The following is a 9,128-nucleotide window of genomic DNA, read 5'->3' as shown; positions in this document are numbered from 1 at the left end:
ATCGTCAGCGGTCGCTGCTCTTGGGGAGAGGGAGAAACAGCTGGGGTAACCTCTGAGACTTTGTCAAGATGGAGATGTTTCCAATGGACATGGGGCCCCATGTTTTCAACTTTATACCAGCTCTGAGTTTAAAAACAAGCAATATATGCAAGATTACAAAATCAATATTCTTGGAGCAAAGTTTGAAGCTACTGTAAACAAACGACTTTTAAACATTCCTAATGCAGATTGCATATTATTCATGGGAAGTCCCCCAGTACAGCTTACCTGCCACCTGAAAAGAGCAGCTACTGCCCGATATCCTGCCTGTGGAGGGTGCCGGCCTCTGGGTTAAGACCCTCACATACAGTCCCATGTAGCCCTCAAACAATCTTCTGATGCAGATAGCAGCCTCCCTGTACCCATTTTACAGAAAAGGGAACTGGACTTCAGCGATGGTGGACCCTCATGCTGGGATCACGGCAGGCTGATAAGCGACACATAATTCATATGCTTTTCTACAACTTTCTTAACCCTTTGACACTCCCCACCTCTCACCTCTGCATACTGTACCTTTTAGCTTTAACTAGCCTTTAGATGTGGTCCCCAGGGAGGTGTCACAAGCAACTGAGAAAGGCCAAAGTTTCCAACGTTCTATAATTTAGGTAAAAAGCTAAGCAATTTGGGAAGAGGGTTTGTTTCAGGAATGGCAGCGTTTGGGGGAGGTAGCCAGAGGCTTTGCATTGGAATGGGGGCTCTGCCAGTGCTGGGGCAGAATCCGGAGAAGGTGGGAAGAACAGCCCCTGTTACGCTGGGAGATGGGCAGGCGCAAGGAGGTGGTGCCTTGTGGCCCAGGAGGTTGTCCAGGCAAGCCTGGAGCACAGCCCTTCGTCCCACAAGAAGTGACAATGACCACACGAGGGGACTGTGCCAGTGTCCCCCAAGCAAGCAGGGCTTGGAGCGAGAGTGGTTCCACAGTGTGGCAAGAGCCTCTGGGTGGGTGTCCAGGGACACCTCCCCACGGCTTCTGTGGGACTCAGGTTGGCTAAATGACAGAAAGGCAGGGACCCAAAGCAGAGGAGAACCCCGAGCTCTGAGGAGCTGGCAAGGAGGGGCCCAAAGGAGGCTGAGCTGCCTCCACGGGCACCAGCCTGAGGGGCCAGCAGCTGAGAACTGCCTCCAAAGGATGAAGGATGGGGCAGTGGCCCCCCACGGAGTAATGCCTGCCTCCCATGCTGGCCTAGAGAAAGCCTGAGAAACTCACTGCTGTCGGTGCATCCGCCTGGATGTGACCAAATTTTATTGCATCAGCACAATGAGGGCTCTGGAGAGAAATGAAGGTTTGTCACAGAAAAAAAAGAAGTCACATTTATTTACACACCTGCCTTATTGTTCTACCTCACACTATGAGTTTGTTCCTGCTAGAAGGTTCACTTCTCTTTACACACACACACACACACACACAAACACACACACACCCTCAGGAGGGTCTCTTTTCTGAGCAGAAAATGCCACCCCCCAAATATGTCCTAATTCCCAGAACCTGTGATATGTTACAGGATGGGAGAATTAAGGTTTGTCTCAGTTGAGGCTGCTGGAAATGGGAAGCTCCTGAATTCCGGGTCCTGTGGGACAGGAACAAGCCATCACTTTCCTGGGCCTCTTTAGTCTTTTCCAAGGTGGGGTTACCCGTCTCGCACACCACCCTTCCCCCGCCTTCCCCGCCAAGGCCAAGGGTGGGAGTGCAGACCGGGGACTCCTGCCTGTAAAGGCTCTAATGTGGGCTGGGAGCAGGAAAGGGGGAGGGGAGGGCCCGCTGAAGTTACTGGAGAGCATCACACCTCGTAAAGCAATGCGAGCTGGCGCGCAGAGAGGGATAGCTCTCCCGACTTTCATCTCCTGTCAATAAAGCGTTATCAGCACTGAGCTGGGTTTTTGGCTCTTAATTCCAGATGTGGCCCAAGGCCCATCCCCAGCAGGCTTCTTTCCCCCCTGCCCTCTTCCCACGCAGGCCCCTCAGGGCGATGCTGCGCTAGAGGAGGGGGACAAAAGGCCTTTAGGGACTGTGTCTCGGGGTCGCAGGAGCCAGGCCAGCCCAGCGAGGCTGGTGGAAGTTCATGGATGCAGAAATCCCTGCCCCCGAGGCAGAGGGGGGATGGTGGTGCCTCCACCAAGGGTCTGCCTGTCCCTGCTGAGGTGTGGGAGGGGCACACCTTGGACTGGGTGCTGAGAGGCCTGGACTCCAGGACTGTCCTTGACCTGAACGGTGACCTTGGGCAAGTTTATTTCCTTTTCTGGCCTCAACAGTCTTGGTAAAATGAGGCACTTGCTCTAGTTTCTTTTGTTAATTAGTCAATAATTATGTATGAAGCCCGTAGTCCTTGCTGGTTTCTGCTTAGTCTTGGGAGATGCTGGGTAGACAAAGAGCAGGGTTCCTGTTCTTATAAAGCACCCATTCTCATGGGAAGAAGCAGTAAATCCCAAGTAAACACACACACAAGCAAAATACCCAGACTGTGAAAAATGCTGTGCAAGAAAGGAAATAGGATGCTAGCTAGAAGAAATCTTAGGGGAAGGAACCTCATTAGGAAGGCGGTCGGGGATGCCCTCTCTGAAGAGGGGAAGTTTGAGCAGAGCCAGATGGGAAGATGAAGACGAAAAGCATTCCAGGAAGATAGGACAGAGAGTATAAAGTCTCCAGGTGGGAATAAGCTTGGAACATTACAGGAACAGGAAAGCCACTGTAGCTGGCATGGAGTGAGTAAGAGGGAGAGGGGTAGGAAGTGAGGACCATCTGATAGTCAGGGGTCAGATTTCCTAGTATTAACTAGGACCAGGTCAGGTGCATGGCAAAGAAGGGCAGAAGTATGTAGTTTGGGGCTGGTGTGACACTACACAGTGTCACATCCCCAGCTCCTTCCATGTTGCTATTCCACATTCTCAGCATGTGACTTACTCCTCGTGATCCAAGATGGATGCTTGAGCTCCAGACATCAAGTCCACTTTCCAGTTATCCAGAAGGAGGAAGAAAAAACAAAGGAAGGTAGCCTACTGGGGCACTGCTCAGTAGTTGAACACAGCATTTCTGCTTACATCTTGATAGTAGGAATGCTGGGAAGTGGCTCTTTATTCCAGGTGGCTACATGCCCAGCTAAGAATCAGGGGTTATATTATATACTAAAGAGGAAAGGGAGAATAGGTAGAGGTAGACACCTGACAACTCTACCACTGCCTATAAGGTAGGGAGTTCTCAATCAGAGCCCATCTCCTGGTTCCACCACTCAAAGCCACATCCAATGCTAAACTGATCACTTACCCCATATACCTGGACTTCTCCATCTCAGGAATTGGCACCACTGTCCTCCAGTCAGTTGCCCAAGACAGAAATTTGACAACTATTCCCCCACCTCCAGCAAAGACCCACATCAAACATATCACCAAGGCCTGCCCATTAGACCCCCCCAAATATTCCCGTATCTATCTTTTTCTTTCCATCTCGCCTGTCACCATCTTAATTAAAGGCCCATCTCTTCCCTGGTCCACTGCAGTAGCCTCCAAATTGGTCTTCCTGCTTCCCTACCATCAGTTCACCACAAAGCAGCCATCATCATCGGTCTAAAGTCCTTCAGTGGCTTTCTGGATAAAAATAATAAAGTCCCAGATCTATGATGTGGTCTTGTGATGACCAGGCTCTTATCTACCCTTGTTTCATCTCCTCTCTCTCCCTCCCTCCCTCCTTCCCTCTGTCCATCTGACTGTCTGTCATTCTCTCTCCTCCTGTCACATCAGCCTTCTTTCAAGTCATCAAACATTCCAAATTCCTTCCTGTCACAGGGCCTTTGCACATGCAGATCCTGCTGCCAGGAGTGCTTCCACCATCTCCTTTCTCACCTGATTAAATCCTATCATAGAGGGCCTTCCTACCACCCTATCCTAGATGATGTTATTTGCTCCCACATTGCCCTGTATATCTCACATATGGCACTTAATACAATTGCAATTAATTAATTGTTTTATGTCTGCTCTCCTGCCAGAACATCCGCTCCTGGGTGCGGGGAATGTATCATGTCCATAAGGAGGGTGTATAGTAAACGGTTCAATACATACATTGAACTACTCCGTCAATCCCTGTAGCCAGCCCTGCACCAGCTGATGCCTCTCGATCCTGAAGAGGGACACGCAGACATCTGGGAGTTGAGAGACTGTTCATGTTAATGGTGGGGCTCGTCTTGTACAGGCTGCTCATTACATGGTAAAGCCTGTGGCTTCTCGAAGGGAACTTAATAGCTTCACGAAGGGCTGGATTCCCAGCCACACACATGTGGTGGAGCCCATCGCTGGGCGTCAGCGACGAGCTTAAACCTCACGCAAGATGTCCAGCAGGCGGAATTCCAGAAGGTGAGAGAGGGAGGGGCAGTGATGGGCCGGGGAAGGGGAAAGAGGGGTCTTTGAAGGGTTGAAGGAAGCCAGGGTGGTTTACAGTGAGCTGCCCAGAGGCAAGCAGCATCTGGGACACCAGAAGCCTGCCCCACAGACAAAATGTCTTTTTAGGCTTCTTTGGAGGAGCCAGTCTTTTGAACTTTTAGAGTGTATTTCATTGAAACTTTGATTTGATCAGAGTGGCCATGATGGGCTGCGGACCAGGAGATCCCAGCTGAGGACTCACCCAGGCGCCACCCTGGTGCCTCACTGGTGCCGTTGCTCCTCCTCTCGGAGCCTGCCTCAGTTTCTCCATCTGTGAAAAGGGGGTGGCTGAACCAGAAGACTGAGAGTCCTTAAAATGAACTCTCGTGTTGATAAAACTATGAGCTCTTGCCTATCTCTGAAACATGCAAGAGACTTGCTTAGATGTGAATCCAGCTACTAGTTAGGACAGACCAGGCTGTGCTATGGTAACTGATAGACCCACACAGCTCAGCGGCTTGGGGCATTATCATTGTATTTCTCGCTCTCATCAACTCTGCTGTGTGTTAGCTGCAGACTCTGGAACAGGTGGACGCCTAGGTCCCGAGGCAGAGGAGAGAAAGACGAGGAAGGGACGCCGGCTCTCACTGCCTCTGCCTGGCAGGGGCACCCAGAGCCTCCATTCGGAGTCTACTAGCCCAGGGAGTCCTGGGGTCCCTGCTGCAAGGGATTCTGGGAGATGGAAGGAGCACTTGGAATATTTGGTGGATCCCGACCATCTCTGACAAACTCAATGACGTGATGTGGGGGTGAGAAAAACCTCTGCACTCGTGAGCCTGTGTCACATCACACAAGCATCGAGCACTCCCCTGGTGTGTGTCCCAGAGCTGGGCTTCCTGCCGCGCCCTCTCCTGACACGCAGAGACCCCGATCTCTCCTCTACGACACCACCCGTTGGCTGAGCGGCCAGCTCCTTGGAATCATCTGGAATCCCTCCTTCCCAGTGGGAGACATAGAGCTGGCCGCAGATGGTGTCTCGCTGATTCTGGGGCATCCGTGGTATGACTAAGGGGACATCTGTTCTCCCTTTGTCTGGAGTATGGTTAAAGAAAGGAAAAAGGAGAGTGGTCTTTCAACTGAAGAAAATACTTGAAATATTGAACTGGTTACATTTGTCCTTCCTTCTCCTGCCACACAATCCACCCACCTATGCATTCAGTTATTCAAGAGTCATTTCACACCAGGCACGGGATGACACTTCAGAGTGTAGAGCCCCTAAAATGTGCAGAGTATTGTTGAGGGCACCAGAGTACCGTGTAGGGGCCTTGCCTCCGGAGCCAGTCTAACTGGCTTGCTGAGATGAGTAATAAAAAAAGTCACCACAGTGATGACTTTCTGACTTCTCTTTCATAAGCAGAAGAGTTGCCACTGCCTCCCTCCTGGACCCAACTCCGACAATAATCCCATTGGTTAGAGCTGAATGGTGGCCACTTCTTAAAAACAGGGCAAATGTTCTCCTTTTTCCTACAGCTTCTACCTAGCTCACTTCTCCCATTTATGCACAATCTGTCCTGGCCTCCCATAAGCACTGACATTTTCGGTCCCTGATTTATCTAAAGCCTTATTTTACAGGTGGACATACGTGCCCTGCTAGGGGGTTGTCCAAGGTTGCATTTAGGGACAAAGTTTGGCCCAAGGCTAGGACCGAAGTCCCTGGGTCCTCACTCCACGCCTCCATCTGCCCCAGGTTCTCCACGCATCCTTCCCTGTACGGTGAAATCAGCCCGCATGCACCCCACACGTGCTTGGAATCTCCGTTTTGGATTTGCCTTAAGCTCCTTTTGCTACAAGGTTCGGATGTTTTAGAGCCTCCTAAGTCTCCATCAGCTCCTCCCATTACCACCCCCAACGAGATCCTCGGTGCCCCCGAGCGCGGCGTCCAGAGCCACATCCATCACGGACACTGGGCTGCCAGCACGGCCACGTGCCCCTCTCAAAGGCCCGAATGCAGAATGGATTTATCCCAGGGGGAACCTTGTTATGCTTTTATGTCTTCAATTCATTAGACTTTCTGTCAGCAGCATAAATCAGCGCCGGACCCTCTTCTCACACACTCGGGAATGGGGAGGACACGCAGAGAACAGATAGAAAACTCACGGAGGGCTGGACGTGGTGGTCAGTGATTTTACCACCCCCATATTTATTCCTTTGGTTTTTTTTAACCAAAAAAGGACCTTAGAGAGATTTTGGGGGGCACAGGGAGAGAGGATGGATGGGGAGACTGAGGCGGAAAGTGTTGTTTTCCCCATAATTTTATCAGATTGCCCCTAATTTCCCCCAATTCCATAGTCAAAAAATCTCCCCTTTTATTCTGCCATAGCATACGTAGGGGAGTTATCCTTACAAAATATAAACCAAATCATGTTAGATTCTTCAGTATCTCCCTATTTCAGTTAGTACAAACTCCAAACTTCCTACCAGGGTCTCCTAGTCTCTCGTGGTCCATCTCCTTCCTTCTCTTCCATCTCCTTCTGCTTGATAAGTTGCAAAAAAGCTTTCTATTCATTTGCTTATTAATTCAGTCATTTGACAAATGTTTCATAAGTACCTGCTGGGGGCCAGATAATTTTATAAGCCCTCAGAATGCAGTAAGGAACAGACACACATTCCTGTTCTCCTAGAGCTTACATTTTAGTGGGAGAGAGGTAATATTACAAATAAACAAACACATATATAATATGTCAGATTGTGATAAGTGCTATTAAAAAAGAAAGAAGAATAAGGAATGGGGTGGCCCCAGAAGACCTCTCTGAAGCAATGTCATTTGGGTAGAGACCAGAGTGAAGTGTGAGGGAGTGAGACACTGGGATATAAGGAGAGAGAGTGACCCAGGGAGAGGTAGCAGCAAGTGCAAAGGCCCTGGGGTGGGAGTGTTCAGTGTGTTCAAGCATGTGCAAGAAGGCCCATGTGGCAGCCGAAGGTGAGATAGGAGTGAATTTGGAAGAAGTGGCCAGAAGGCAGCTCACGCAGTCCATGCCTACGGGCCATGGTAGGGACTGGGTCGTATTCTGAGTGTGGCAGAAGCTCTGAGGGTTTAAGCCTGTGAGTGGCATGCTCATCTGCTTTAACAGGATCCCTCTGCATCCTGTCCTCCTGTGGGATAGACCTCGGGAGGGCCCGAGTGGGTGCTGGGAGCAGTGCAGTGGGGGCCTGCTCTGGGGCAGGGCGAGACTGGAGAGGGAGAGTGGGTAAGGGAGTCTTGGCATCAGGACAGCAGAGAACGAAGCTTTGCGCCCTAGGTGTTGGCCTGGAGCGCACACTGTGACATTACATCCACACTACATCTTTATATTATGACCACCTCCATTGAGCCATCCCGCTGTCCAAAAGCCTCCGTGGGCTTGGAATCTCAGATCATCCTCCGATTCTACCTCCTACGTTGTTTTGCGCATCTAAATAAGTACTAGGTTCACGTCAGCACGAAGTGGGACTAGAGGGAAGAAATACTTTCCTAAGGATGGCGAATGGAAAGGTGGGAATTTTATTCCTCTTGTCCCCAAACTCATCCCCATGTCAGGGCTTTTGAAGCAGCCACTGCTTCTAGAATGTGGGTCCCCTTCCCCCAGCACCTTCACCCTTCATCCGGGACCTCACCTGTCCATCCTTTAGAGCAGAGGTGTGCCCCCCCAGACTCATATGCTGAAGCCCTAACCTCCAATTGTGATTGCATTTGGAGATAAGTCTTTTAGCAGGGAATTAAGGTTCAGTGAGGTCATAGGATGGGAGCTTAGTCTGATAGGCTAGGTGGCCTTATAAGAAGAGGAAGAAAGAGGGGCCTCTCTCTCCACCCACGTGCACACAAGCTGTGTGAGGACACAGGGAAAAGGTAGCCAGCTGCAAGCCAGGAAGAGAGCCCTCACCAGGAAACTAATTGGCCAACACCTTGATCTTGGACTTCCCAGCCTCTAGAAAGAAGAGAAGTAAATTTCTGTTGTTTAAACCATGCAGTGTATGGTATTTCGTGAGGACAGCCTGAGCTAAGACGAGGGGTCTCCCAACTCTTGATCACACGCCTCTCCCCAGCAGTAAAAACACGGAGCACACCCACTGCATGTAGAGCTATTTGTGAATTTCATGTATATACCACATAGTGTATCATCGATCTGTATATATAATGAGAGAAAATGTTAGTTTCTTATTTTAAAATTGAGAAATAAAAATAAATAGAATTTCTACTCTTTTCTTCATGTAATCCACTGGACTCTCCATTTGGGAGACATTATTTTAGAACTCAACTTCTGTCCTTCAGGAAAGCCTTTTCTGATCTACAGCTCATTCATTCATTCATTCATTCACTGGACACATATTCATAAAGGACCTCCTAGGGACCCAGTATACATGGATGCATCACATAGACACAGTTCTGCTCTTGAAGGCGACAATCCAGTCTTGCTTGGCCTTCCTGTAAGGCCATCCCCTCTGTAATTAACTGTAATTAATTAAGGGCTTAATTACCTGTTTACAAGACATCTATCTTTCCTACCAGAGGACCAAGGAGGACAGAGGTGAGGCTGTCCTCCTTCACTGTTGCATCTTCAGTGCCTGGCATACACTACGCATTCAATAAAAAGTGAATGGGTGAGAGATGAATGACGAATGAATGAATGAATGAATGAATGAACAAATGAACAAAAAGTGAATGACAGAGTTCACTCCCCCTTTTCTCCCTTTTCTTCAGGTCAATC

This window comes from Balaenoptera borealis (genome assembly GCF_965194805.1).
Source record: "Balaenoptera borealis genome assembly, chromosome: 11".
NCBI classification, from domain to species: Eukaryota; Metazoa; Chordata; class Mammalia; order Artiodactyla; family Balaenopteridae; genus Balaenoptera; species Balaenoptera borealis.
Note: the sequence above shows the minus strand (reverse complement) of the source record.